Source organism: Trichoplusia ni, chromosome 26 (assembly GCF_003590095.1).
Source record: "Trichoplusia ni isolate ovarian cell line Hi5 chromosome 26, tn1, whole genome shotgun sequence".
Classification (NCBI taxonomy): domain Eukaryota; kingdom Metazoa; phylum Arthropoda; class Insecta; order Lepidoptera; family Noctuidae; genus Trichoplusia; species Trichoplusia ni.
Genome location: NC_039503.1, coordinates 3,818,178 through 3,831,033, shown reverse-complemented (window position 1 = coordinate 3,831,033; position 12,856 = coordinate 3,818,178). Strand labels below are relative to the sequence as shown.

The 12,856-nt window shown below is 40.4% G+C and overlaps 2 long non-coding RNA genes across 2 annotated transcripts; both read right to left on the bottom strand.

The window, feature by feature from the left end:
• Window positions 1-3,520: 3,520 nt before the first annotated feature.
• On the bottom strand, window positions 3,521-4,596 carry LOC113505639. The gene is made up of 2 exons (XR_003401643.1): window positions 3,967-4,596; window positions 3,521-3,840 (listed from the first exon to the last, which is right to left on the bottom strand). It is a non-coding gene; the product is annotated as an uncharacterized LOC113505639 (long non-coding RNA).
• Window positions 4,597-11,719: 7,123 nt separating this feature from the next.
• LOC113505658 lies at window positions 11,720-12,568 on the bottom strand. Its single transcript, XR_003401646.1, has 3 exons — window positions 12,451-12,568; window positions 12,196-12,285; window positions 11,720-11,893 (listed from the first exon to the last, which is right to left on the bottom strand). It is a non-coding gene; the product is annotated as an uncharacterized LOC113505658 (long non-coding RNA).
• Window positions 12,569-12,856: the final 288 nt, after the last annotated feature.

The following is a 12,856-nucleotide window of genomic DNA, read 5'->3' as shown; positions in this document are numbered from 1 at the left end:
TGGCTTGCCACACTGCACACTACAAGTTACTTTCATTTATGATCGGTTCGTATGCAAAAATAGCGAGAAAAAATTATGAGATAGGCAGGTATAATTTGAAATATTCTCAAGCGGGGATCGAACCCGTAACTCATCGGATAGTGGTCAAGAGTGTGGTTACCTATTTATTGAAGCGACTCGTCAACATTAGCCCTCGGAGTAATATAAATGGTCTACAGGATGTCTCCAATAAAACATAGCTAGCTGTAGCCCGCGGGCCTGCCCTCTACTAAATAAAAAAATTCCACAAAAACATAAAATCGGGACATTACCTATCCTATGTGTTAATCCTGGTTATAACTATCTGTGTACAAAGTTTCGTCTAAATCCGTTCATTGGTTTTTGCGTGAAAGGGGACGAAACGATAGTTAGTATGTATTGGACATACAAACTTTCGTGTTTATAATATTATCAGGGTTGGTAGGTTAGATAAAATAAAAGACAAGAATGGGCCTTATATTTAATTTTTATTATCTACTTAATTGTAAACACAGTGAATTTATTTAGGTCGTGTTAATCTAATCCTTAAAACTAGTGTGTATTTGTCAGATGTAAGATCACTTACATACTACTTAGCCTACTTAAAACTATACTAATTACTATATACAGGGTGCTCTGTAAATACATCGTAAATGACGATGTTATTACAGACACGAAAACTGATCGACCAGGCACGGATCCAAACTAAAAGATCAGAGGACTAAAAACCAATTATAGAATTGATCTAAAGTCCTCTGACCCTCCGTTGGATTCGCGCCTGCCCTCATCAGCTCATTGCCGTGGTAAAACTGGATGTCATCGTCAAACCGACACACTCGGGAGTCGGCTGTACATTGACATCCACTCTTAAGGAGGTCAGCTTGGATGGTCAGCTGGAACTGACTGCTGCGTCAGCCGCCATCGGTGACGAGGAGGTGGGTCTCGTCCGGGAATCTGAGGGCAAGAGAACAGGCACGAGTGAAGTGAAGATGTTGAAAATACTGACTGGAATTCGTAGACAATGTCAGATCACGTCTTGATAAAGTCCTCTTATTGTATCATTTACTTCAAACAAATACAATCTTCTGTATGTGAGTAAAAACAGATGCCTCTCACCTCCGTCACAGATGTTAGGACGGCCGGCGCCACAGCCCTGACAGGCTGCAGCGCGCGGAGACAGCGGTGTTATGACGTCACTCGGACGCCAAAGGTCTGCGAAATAGAAACAAATAGATAAATAACTTGAAAGCACATATGCACCCTTCAAAAAGGGGTCGATCTAACCCCAATAATATCTAACTCCCCCAAAAGATTTTGACTTAGAACCACGCCCATTTTCACCATCGATTTTTTGGCATCCAATCAACTTGAACAGTCTTGAATGTATTATGAAATACTGTAGCAAGTGAGGAATGAATGGTGAGCACTGACCTGAGATTTGAACCCAAGGGGATGCGGTCCAGTAGGGCTGCAGAGCCCTCGGGGCCGGCGGCGGCTGTGAGCAGCAGTCCGTCATGCGCGGCAGACGGCGGGCGGCGCACTGGACGAGAGCCGCGACTCGACACTAGAACTAGCTTCGGGCGACGCGCATGACACTACACCAGCGGGATGAGAGACCACAATACCCCCCTGCTTACTAATAGGGGGATATAGTGATAAGTACATAGAAATTTAGACCTTAAACAACAAGAATTAAAGCAGAAAATTCTATGAACAGAAATCTTTCTAGAACATTCTACTCGTAACGCGCAGGTCACAGACTCTTTGGAATGAGGAGCGCATTAAGTCCTGACTTTAAAAACTTTTCCTGGATTTTAAACCTTAACTTCTTAACGATAAGGCCCTAAATTGTATGTACGGAAATGTTCTAGAACATTCTGTGACCTAAACGGGGGAGTTATCGATCGTTTAATACGAGGTATACAATTTATGTAAACACTAAAAAGTACGGAACATAAGAGAATAGAGTTGGAAGTGGTACTGTACATATACGCGCGTGGCACAATTGGGAGGTGATGATCAACTTTGTCTTGTAAGCGGTCGACACCGGTGCTATGGCATTTCCATCTTTTTCATTATGTTCTATGTCTTAGGGGTTGCATTCTACCACCACTTTCCTCCCCCCCTGTGGTGTGTGCCACAGCGAGATTAATATTGTGTTTGTATTTATTTAGTCAATACGTTTCTTTGTTTACACAATATTGGATATTAAAGTTTCGTAGACAGAAACTGTATAAACCCTTTTACTAATGTTCCGTTGTCTGTTCGTCTGTCATCATATTGTATCTCATAAACCGTTATAAATATTTCTAATGCCACTTTAAAATGAAATAATGAAGATATTAACGGAGTTAAAGCAACAATTGCAGCGGTCATAAATTTGAATATGATTTTTTATTGTTTTTCCTTAGCCTAATTTCTGTATTTAATTAGAATAAACAACTAATTACTACATTTAATTAGAGTAACTGACATATTAAATATACCTATACCAGCTGTTGCCTGCGACTTCGTCCACGTGCTTAGAATTTTCCCCGTCTTCACATTTCCCATTGTATCTTCGCTCCTGTTAGTCGCAGCATGATGGTTTATAGCCTAAAAGCTTCCTTGATAAATGGCCTATTCAACACAAAAATAATTTTTCAAATTGAACCAGTCGTTCCTGAGATTAGCGCGTTCAAACAAACTCTTCAGCTTTATAGATTAGTAGATCATCTGTTTTATATAACGACTCTCACGATAATGAATTTAATCATTGTATCGCGGGGCGCTTCACAAACATACAATTCACATGCACAAAGACACACAGACTCAGGACAAGCATTTGTGGACCAGACAAATGCTTGTTTTACACAGGGATCGAACCCGCTACATGTCATGCCTAGTGGTCTCGGCGTGGTGACCTTAATCACTCGGTTATCAGTGCAGTCATTTAATATCTTAAGCTCTCTCATTTTCTCTCATTACCTCAAATTAATAAAAAAATATTAAATTGTGAAATTGTACTTCAGTTAGTCAAACTTAATGAAATTGTATAAGACCAAATGCCAGCTAATAAAAGTTAAATTAAAAGACTGAGGTAACAATGGCAAAGAATTTTGAGTATGGATGGGTTTAGAGTGCCTAATATACTCACTCCCTTGTTTTGAGAACAAGTCTCTACAATTTTTGTAATCAGTGTGATTGTGTTTTAGCTCAAGTTTATTATGAATACCCAATTATAAAGTTCATTTTAAGCTCTTTTATCAATTTTGATTTGGTCCAGTTTTCGGTGAATAGTTTGTAATTCTTGTTAGCAAGAGATTTTGAAACTTCAATTAAATACTTACTTCCATTAAGACAGATTATATACTTACTTATAAATATCTAACTCCCCTGTTTTGACAACTCCTCAGATTTTTCGTTATAACAAGAATAAGTCTGAAGATATTTCGCAATCAGTGTGATGTGTTATCTCACATCTGATACCAGGGTATCAGGGAATGTTGGAATAAAACAACAATTTATATGTACCATAATCGTATAATTTTCAGACGTGAAATGTTATCTCTACTCTGTGATTCTTTTATTTCTTAACCTATTACATCTTAACCTAAGAGGTCAGGCACGGACCCAAGATGACACTTTGGGAGAAGATCAAAGGAACATGAACTGTAACGACGGGCCCCAGGTCTCAAAAGCCCTTGTCCCCGTGACCCCCTCCATTGGACTCGCGCCTGCCCCAGTCACCTCGCGGGGGTGACCCTCCAGGCCGTCATCAGCTTAGCCAACACACGAGGACGTGAGGAGCATGTGCCGGGCGGCGCGGCCCCTCTCAGGCATCTGGAAACGAGGAAACATTTCAATAACATCTTGTTAATCTGACGAAATATTAATAAAGGAGAACCAAAGAGTATTTTATATTAAGACACATTGTTTAGGGATGGAAAATTCAGGAGATATACATACCGTCAACGCGAACGCTCGCTGCAGCGCGCTGCAGAGCCTGGCGCTCCCGCAGCGCTCTGCCGACGGCGCTCGTATAGGTGGAAGCTGAAACAAAAAAATGAAACCATTGTAATGAAAACATAATATTTAAACGAATTTGAGTCTTAATTCAACTGATTCTTCAGATTCTATGGTCAGATTGGTTTGAAAATCTAAATTTATAAAGCACCAACCTTAATGAGAGTGTGGTCTGCGGTCCAGTAGGGCTGCAGAGCCCTCGGGGCCGGCGGCGGCTGTGAGCAGCAGTCCGTCATGCGCGGCAGACGGCGGGCGGCGCACTGGACCAGAGCCGCGACTCGACACTAGAACCAGCTTCGGGCGACGCGCATGACACTACACCAGCGGGGTGAGGGGATGCAATATCCCTTACCTGATGATAAAGAACTTTAAACCTTCAACAAATGCATTTAAGGCAGAAAGTTCTGTGATGAAATTCTTTCTAGAACATTCTATACCATGTCCAGTGGGATGAGGGACTGCATCATCCCCCTTTTTTCACCATAAAATACTCATAGTAATTTAAACCTTACACGACTACACTTAAAACTGAAAATCCCATGTTCAGAATCTTTCTAGAACATTCTACTCGCAACGCGCAGGTCACAGACTCTGGAATGAGGAGTGCATTGTCCTGACGTTACAAACCGTTCCTGGATTTTCAACCTTATTCTTTTATTGCTAAGACAGTTAATCACTTGCATTGAAATGTTCTAGAACATTCTATGAGGTAGAAGGGAGCTATCGATCGCTTAATATGAGGTATACAATATATATATTGTTTTAAAGAACATGCAACATAAGAGCATGGAGAGGGAACGGGCGCTGGAGTTACACACGCGTGGCACAATTGCGAGATGACGATCATCATTTTCGTGTAAACACTACGTCTTGGTGCTACAGCAGTCTGCAGGAACTTCTACCTATTTCTTTATGTTCCATGTGTAAGAGGGTGCATCATACTCCCTTCCCCACCCTGTAGAATATGCTACAGCGAGATTAATTAATTGCTTTTTGCGATACTGTTTACTTTCAGACGATTCTAGTTATGCACAAAAAGGTTCAATTTTCAGTTTTTACGTGACATAAGGATGTATAATGACAAATTTGTATTTGGGAAATGAGTCACTTAATTTTTTAACCCCTTCCTAAATAATAGTTTTAAAGGGTAAATATTCCGAAAACATGATTGTAATATAATATAATATGTCCTGGGACAACTCACACACGGTTATCTGATCCCAAGCTAAGCAGAGCTTGTGTTATGGTAACCAGACAACTGATAAACTTACTTATATATTTCTAAATACATACTTATTATAGATAAATTACACTCAGACACAGAACAAATGATCGTGCTCATCACACAAACATTTGTTCTGGGTGGGAAGCGAACCCACGACCTCCGGTATAGCAGTCAGGGTCACTCACCACTAGAAAAAACAGGCCAGTCGATTGTAGTAATGCTGTAATTGTATTGAAAAATTACTACTATGTACTTTTAAAAATAATTTTATTTCAATACTTGTTCTGTCTGACTGCATGGATAACTGGAACTCTCTATAATTAAGCCTTCTAGGCGTGATGAACCGGGATTCCCATGTATTTTCTTTTAATTTTTGCGTACAACATCACATACATTGTTCTGAACCTAAAGTAAGTTGCTAAAGCACTTGTGTTATGGAATTCAGATACAACGAAGTTACCACAAACACCCAGATCAGAGACAATGTAGAAATGTGAATTTTTACATTGTCCCAACCGGGGATCGGACCCGGGACCTCAGAGCTAGCGACACCTTGAAACCGGTGCGTACGTCACTCGACTTCGGAGGTCGTCAAAATGTAGAACAATCATTAATAGCGTGATCCAAGAAAGCTTTGAGTCTTCGAGTATGTTCAAGTATCTTCGAGTCTATCATCATCATCGGCCTAGCCTTTTCCCAACTATGTTGTGGTCGGCTACCAGTCCAACCGGTTTCAGCTAAGTACCAGTGTTTTACAAGGAGCGACTGCCTATCTGACCTCCTCAACCCAGTTACCTGGGCAACACGATACTCCTTGGTTAGACTGGCTGTCAGACTTTTTACAAGCTTTGACTAAGTGACGTGAATATATGTGACAACACGCAATACAAGGATTTAATTCCTTAGTGCTAAGTTTTTAAAAATATGTTTTTTTTTATTTGTATAATACTTGTTCTTGAGTACATGTTAACATTAAAAACATCTACATTCCCCTATTTTAACTTCCTCACCGAGTTCTAAACCTTGCGCAGTTGGATTTAAGGTCGAAATTTCATTGACATAAAAATATTTCTATTACATTTCATGTGTATAGCGCAGTTCTGTCTACCTGGGGGATGAAGGTTGCATTATCTCTCACCTGATAACATTACTGTACTTTAAACCTTATGCAGCTAGATTTACAGTAGAAAATTCTGTGTAGGAAATTCTTTCTAGAACATTCTGCACCCTGAGGGTGGGTGGGATGGACTGCGTCATTCAGGGTATGAGGAAGAATCCTATCATAGGATCCCTCCATCTAAAAGTATTCACAGAGTTCTAGACCTTGTGTGACTAGATTTAAAGCTGAAAATTAAACCGTCTTCCTGCAGGTGACAGGTGGGTGGGGTGGACTGCGTCATTTAGAGGAAGTGGAACCACAGCATCCCTCTATTTAAAAGTCTTCACAGAATTCTAGACCTTTTGTGACTAGATTTAAAGCAGAAAATTATTTCTAGAACATTTTGCAAGTAATGCGTGGGTCTGCGTTCCTGGGGGGTGAAGGTTGCATTGCCCCTGTTTTTAAACTATTACGGTACTTTAGACCTTGTACAATTAGATTTAAAGCAGAAAATTCAGTGTTGTGAAATTCTTTCTAGAACATTCTGCTCCCTATGGGTGGGTGGGATGGACTGCCCCATTTAGAGGATGAGGACCTGTAGTATCCTCTATTTAAAGTATTCACGGGGTTCTACACCTTGTGTAGTTAGACTTAAAGTGTAAAATTCTGTGCAGGATATTCGTTTCTGAACTTTCGATGCTTAATGCGCAGGTCTGTCTCCCTACAGGTGAAGGTTGCATTGCCCCTGTTTTGAACATATTACGGAACTTTAAGTCTTACAAAGCTAGGTTTAAAGTAGAAAATTCAGTGGTGTCAAATTGTTTCTAGAATATTCTGCACCCTGAGGGTGGGAGGGATGGACTGCGTCATCCAGGGTATGAGGAAGAATCCTATCGTAGTATCCCCCTATTTAAAAGTCTTCACAGAATTCTAGCTTTGTGACTAGATTTAAAGCTGAAAATTAATTCTTGAACATTTTGCAAGCAATGCGCGGTTCTGCGATCCTGGGGGTGAAGGTTGCATTGTCCCTGATTAAATAATATTACGGCACTTTAGACCTTGTACAAGTAGATTTAAAGCAGAAAATGTATTGGTGTAAAATTCTTTTTAGAACTTTCTACCCCCTTTGGGTGGGATGGCCTGCATCATCGAGGAGATGAGGAACCGCAGCATCCCCCCTCTTTAAACGTCTGCACAGAGTTCTAAGCCTTGTGCTATTAGACTTAAAGTGTATAAATATATCTGTGCAAGATATTCCATTTAAAACTTTCGACGCTTAATGCGCAGGTCTGTCTTAATGCGGGTGAAGGTTGCATTGTCCCTGATTAAATAATATCACGGAACTTTAGCCCTTGCATGGCTAGGTAAAGGGTAGAAAATTCTGTGTAGCTAAAGGTCTTCACACACAGCAGCTATAATGTATATTAATGTACATTACATCCCGGGATGTATATCTTTAAATTATCTTAATGTATCACACACACAACAGGTAATATAATGTATCTTTCCCTTCATTTCATTGGCATACGTCCCGATTGACACACTCTCCAATAAGAGAGATATATGGAAATGTATTAAGATGTATCGAAATATAAATGTATATTTTTGTATCGCTCTGTACTTTAAGATTTGAAGATGTAAAAATATACAATATAGCTATCGTGTGTGGTCTCCTTGCGATTTCTATGGAAAGATGTAATGAGATGTCATCTTTACAGCTGCTGTGTGTGAAGCGCTTAAATGTACACCCTATGCATGGGTGGGATGGAACCTCATTTAGAGGATGAGGAACCATAGTTTCCCCCTATTTAAAATATTCATAGGGTTCTATACCTTGTGCTATTAGATTTAAAGTGTAAAATTCTGTGCAGAATATTCCATTCCAAACTTTCGACGCTTAATGCGCAGGTCTGTCTCCCTACAGGTGAAGGTTGCATTGCCCCTATTTTGATCATATTACGGAATTTTAAGTCTTACACGGCTAGGTTTAAGGCGGAAAATTCTGTGTTGTGAAATTCTTTCTAGAACTTTCTACCCCCTTCGGGTGTGACTGGCTCCGTCCAGGGGATGAGGAACCGCGGTTTCCCCCTATACAATTGTGTTTATAGAGTTCTAAACCTTGCACAGTTAGATTTAAGGTCGAAAATTCGGTGTCGTAAAATTCTTTATATAAATTTCATGCGTTTTGCGCAGCTCTTTCTGCCGGGAGGATGAAGGTTGCATTATCTCTCACCTGATAACATTACTGTACTTTAAACCTTATGCAGTTAGGTTTACAGTTGACAATTCTGTGTAGCTAATTCTTTCTAGAACATTCTGCACCCTGAGGGTGGGTGGGATGGACTGCGTCATCCAGGGTATGAGGAAGAATCCTATCACAATATCCCCGTATATAAAAGTCTTCACAGAGTTCTAGACCTTATGTGACTAGATTTAAAGCAGAAATTATTTCTAGAACATTTTGCAAGCAATGCGCCAGTCTGCGTTCCTGGGGGTGAAGGTTGCATTGCCCCTGTTTTTACAATATTACGGGACTAATAGCCTTGCACAGCTAGGTTTAAGGCAGAAAATTCAGTGGTGGGAAATTCTTTCTAGAATATACTGCACCCTAAGGGTGGGTGGGATGGACTGCCTCATTTAGAGGAACCACAGTTTCTCCCTATTTAATTGTTTTTAGAGAGTTCTAAACCTTGCAAAGTTAGGTTTAAAGTCGAAAATTCAGTAAACGTAAAATCATTTCTATAACATTTCATGCGTTTTGCGCAGCTCTTTCTGTCGCGAGGATGAAGCTTCTACTATTTCTCACCTGATAACGTTACTGTAATTTGAACCTTATGCAGCTAGATTTACAGGAGGTCAGATAGGTAGTCGCTCCTTGTAAAACACAGGTACTCAGCTGAAACCGGTTGGACTGGTAGCCGACCCCAACATAGTTGGGAAAAGGCTAGGCCGATGATGATGCAGCTAGATTTACAGTAGAAAATCCTGTGTAGGAAATTCTTTCTAGAACATTCTAACCCCTACGGGTGGGCGGTGCCGCCTCATACCTCATCTAGAGGAAGAGAAATCACAGTATCCCGCTATTTAAAAGTTTTCACACAGTTATAAACCTTGTGCAGTTAGATTTAAAGCAGAGAATTCAGTGACGTTAATTCTTTCTAGAACATTCCATCTTCCTGAAGGTTGAGGGGAGCAGTGTCCTTGGACCAAAATCGCCATTGAATTCCAGACCATATTCCCTTCACATTACAGCTTACTTTACCGTGAACCGGATTATTGTTTTTGGACATTCTGTTAGCAACACACAAGGCAATATCGATTTTGATACCTATTAGTGTTCTCGGTACATATTTAATTAAAATATGGAGTAACACGCCAAGTTCATGATAACCAACGGGGTATTTTTTGATGGGTGCTGCTTATAGTGACTAATCGTATTGCTGAACTTGGTCTATAGTTTGCTAAGCTCTTTATAATAGTCATGACCTACCATTCTTAAAGACTGTCTTACTTTGCAGCGTTTCCTTGATAATAATTTTGATATGCTTAGTTTAAAAAGACTGCTATGCCGGGGAGTTTTTTGCGCAGTTTCTTCTAAACAGCCAGAATCCTTAGGAAGCGGTGAAGGGTTGGCAATACGGGGTGCTGTCTATATATTCCTTGACCCTCAAATAAAATTCTGTGTTGTGAAATTCTTTCTAGAACTTTCTACCCCCTTCGGGTGTGACTGGCTCCGTCCAGGGGATGAGGAACCGCGGTTTCCCCCTATACAATTGTTTTATAGAGTTCTAAATCTTGCACAGTTAGATTTAAGGTCGAAAATTCGGTGTCGTAAAATTCTTTGTATTAATTTCATGCGTTTTGCGCAGCTCTTTTTGCCGGGAGGTTGAAGGTTGCATTATCTCTCACCTGATAACATCACTGTACTTTAAACCTTATGCAGCTAGATTTACAGTTGACAATTCTGTGCAGCTATATCTTTCTAGAATAAGGGCGTAAGGGCCACTTTGTCGAATTAATGGTTTTCTTTTCGATTTTAAACCTCTACTTTAAAGTATTTGGACGTTGCATAACATTTTATCCATTTAACTATATCATCTCAATTCTATGCCCTAAAGAAAATTATTCAAATTTAAAGAAAATTTGTTAGGTTAAGATCGACAAATACGTCAAAGAGTGAACTACAGAAATTTCAATAAATCCATGACATGAATGAACGTGTATGGATTTGTATGCACGAGGTGCAGGTTCGATTCCAACGGATGCAAAGTGATGTGATTTTTTCAAAGTCATATGTACTTCCTTCATTATTCTAAGACACACACTCCCTATACGAGAAGACTCCTGAGCTCAATGTGTCCCACACATGATGAAGACTGGTATTTTTATATTATATTCAAATACGGACCATTTCGAAAAAGAATACAATTAAACATACATACAACATAGAGCATGTGCTTTCACCGAGATTTTGAACTTGGCTTGAAACACTGCCGTGCACCCAACTGCTCGCTTTAGCCCTCCTTGCAATACTTAACCATATCCGTATACTAGCTGCTGCCCACGGCTCCACCTGCTACAAATTAAAAATGTTCCCCGGGAGCATAACGTCATCCTATCCGTTTATCCAGGTTATAAACTATCTGTGTACCAAAATTGTCCATATTTGCCTTTGTGGAAACAACACGTTTAAAATATTAGTAGGATTATATAAATTCTTGTCTGGATCAGATTTTTTCGGGTAAGGCAGGGAATCGGTAGAGTGATGATCTGCGCAAGACGGCAGGAGCTGGATGCGAGCAGCCGGAGATAGATCTCGATCACGTGCGACTGGGGAGGCCTATGTCCAGTGGATGAATATGGGCTGATGTCGATGATGATAATGAGGCAGGGAATCCTCATGGACACCCACCTCCTCAGGGGAGGTAGTGGGTGTTACTCCCACATTTAGCCTTCAAATTCGTTCGCTAGGAGATCCTTTGAAGTTTATCCATGGCCTATTCCATGGTTCAAGTTAAAACTTTCAAAATGATCATCGAAATTGAAACCTTGATCTTAAGGAAGTTCAATTTAACCTCTAAACACATAATTTTTCAGTTATAGACGAGACAAGGGTTGAAATAAAACAACAAATTTTGCTACAATAATTGTCATTCCTACGGAAGAAATGGCAATTATTGTAATTGTAAAATCGACTAGCTTTTTATGAATCTTAAACCAATAAATGCCTTATTATAGAAGAAGACTTATCACACTATTTTTTTTTCTTATGAATCTATTCTGCTACCTTATATTTCTATTCGTATAAAAGTACAAAAATTTCTCTGACTACATCATATTTGTCATTCAAATATTCATGTCGTCAGAGATTGGTCGGTCCAGGGGCGGCTCCAAGTGAAAGGACAAAAATCCTTGTGTTCGGGTCCGCCCCTGTCCCGGGCTCCGCTCTACACCGCTTCCAGCCTCATCCGCGCCAACAGCTTGACCGGGAGCTGCGCGCTCCACATGAGAGCGCGCGAGCCTGACGCCTGCTGTTCTCGTGACGTCTGTAACAATGGAAACACATTCATAAGTGATGCGAGAGCTGAGCAAACATGTCAAGTGTTTAGCCATAAAAGTATTTGTAATGTTTTGCATTTAAGTTCAATGGGAACAATGAAAAAATTTCAACCGCTGACAGGACTAGACGAATTGGGAAAATCTCAACGCGTTTAAGACTACAGGTCGCAACAGCTGAGGATAATTAAGTCGCGTTTGCAAAATATTTCCATCTTAAAAGAACAAAAGAAAAACACTTAATCTGTGATATATTAAATATGATTACACTGAGTTATAATTGTGGACGTACCTTGTTGAGTACCGCGGTCACCTGCTGCAGCGCGCTGCAGAGCCTGGCGCTCCCGCAGCGCTCTGCGGACGGCGCTCGTATAGGTGGAAGCTGAAACAAAATTAAACCATTATAATGCAAACATAATATTATACACTTGTATCATTAAAAGAAGGAGACTATTACATAATTAATATCGACCGTAATTGGGGGCACACACGAAACTACATTTCAAAATTCGTTAAATTTCTCTCACTTAAAAACTGTTAAACGTACCATCCGGTAGTACGCCATGATGGACTCCAGGGCTGAGAACAGGGCTCAGATTACTTGAAGACCAGCGAGGACGTGATACACGGACGACGGTATGAGGAGCACTGGATGCAGGATCCGAAGTCCCGGTTATATCTACCGATGGAGGCAAATGCCAGAGGTCAGGGGGTGCAACTACATCCTACCCCCTACCCCAAACAGTCACAGAACTCCAAACCTTAACGTACTAGATATAAAGTCAAAAATCCTTTACAGAAAAATGTTCTAGAACATTCTACGTGAAATGTGGAGGTCAGGGTGTCCGTGGGATGAGGTGTGCATCGGCCTTCTCTTAAAATTCGCAGCGTATTTGAAACTTTATGCTCTTCAATTTAAGGTAGGAAATTGGTCGTATCAGTTTATTTATGCC